This window comes from Giraffa tippelskirchi, chromosome X (genome assembly GCF_054371585.1).
Source record: "Giraffa tippelskirchi isolate mGirTip1 chromosome X, T2T-mGirTip1v1.2.pri, whole genome shotgun sequence".
NCBI classification, from domain to species: Eukaryota; Metazoa; Chordata; class Mammalia; order Artiodactyla; family Giraffidae; genus Giraffa; species Giraffa tippelskirchi.
Window position 1 is genome coordinate 57,140,386 of NC_137289.1, and position 1,457 is coordinate 57,141,842.

General features: G+C 46.9%; 1 pseudogene; it reads right to left on the reverse strand.

Moving 5' to 3' along the window:
- Window positions 1–378: 378 nt before the first annotated feature.
- Window positions 379–1,025, reverse strand: LOC145536472 (protein ARMCX6 pseudogene; annotated as a pseudogene).
- Window positions 1,026–1,457: the final 432 nt, after the last annotated feature.

Sequence of the window (1,457 nt, forward strand, 5' to 3'; positions counted from 1 at the left end):
TCGCGAAGAAAAGAGAATAAATGGAAAGAATCCCATCTAAGCAGCAACTGATACGTTTTTGGCACAAGACCCCATATGGGTCTGGTCTCCCCAACATGGTCCAGCTTAGACACAGAGACCACCACAGGCCAGGCATCCCCACTGAGGCTAGAACATGTTGTTCTTTAACCAGAGCTGGCAGCTGAAAGGACCCCTTTACCACAGGAAGAAGGCTGCAAGGGAGCAATTTACAATGCACATTGCGTGCAGACTGAAAAACCAAGAGGTTACTCAAAGCTCTGTGGGAACCCCTGCCTGACCAGTAAGAGTGTGGTCCTGGATTTAGCAAGTGCAACTTTCACCCAGAGATGTGCTGATCAAGTTAAGGCTGGGTCTTCAATAGCACCCACTGCAGAGTCTTTGAGAACACAAGTGTGTGTTCACCCACTGACTGGGCTTTGTTTTAGAGTGGATCAGTCCCACCCTGTTGGAGGGGCCATTTAAGAGGCCAGGGTATCTGAGAGAAGCTGTCTGTTTGTGTTCCTGATAAAGAGGGGCAGGAAGGGGCATAGCACTTGGACTCTCAGCAACTCCCCCGCCAAGGCTGGCTTTTCAGACAAACCCATCAGGGGTTTCACAACCTGCCCCTCAGCACATTCACTTCCCTCTGGTATCAAAGGAAACTCAAGCCTGAAACAGACTTGGCAAGCATGTTATTAATAACTGTCACACTTATTAACAAATTTAATCCAGCCTGCTGCAGCAATGAGTTGCAGCAAAGTGGCACAGTCTCCCGACACATGGCTGATGCACATCTTCATCTGGCCCTGATTTTCAACACTGGCATTCAAGTTATCCGGGGCACACAAAGCCTCTCCCTCCTCAACAGCAGGGTCGGGAGTCGGGATTGTGTTTCCAGCAATGGAGAGGCTGCCCAAATGACTGTTGTTATCATGCCTAAATGAAAAACTGGCATCCTTGGGCTCAGCTAACAACACTTTTCCCTGAATGAGAGGGCCCTTGGAGAGGCCAACAGCACAACTGAAATTTTAATATCTTAAGGATCACTGAAAAAAAAAAAAAGTTCTCCTTTTCATTAGGGAAAATGTGATTTTTCTTCATTCAGGCCCTTTCCTCTTTGACAGGCCCTAGGTTCTTACTGCCCATGTCAGCCTCATCCCCAGGATTTGGCATTTCCTGGATCTTTGAATGAAGACCAGACCCCTTATCCACCCTTATCCATATGCAGTTCCCTACAGTTCTGCTTGTTTCTCACTGTGCTTACATCCTCTTCTGATTAGTGGGTGAACTGTAGCAACTTCTAGTTCTGTCCTCTAGAACTATTTTTGCTAAATCACGAACTGGAGCACACTTTATATCTGTGACAAGTCACAGGAGGGTCTCACTCTTTTAAAAAGCCATCTTATTGTAGTGTTCTAGGTAGGAGACTGTTGGATGTTCTTTCCCTGGACACAATC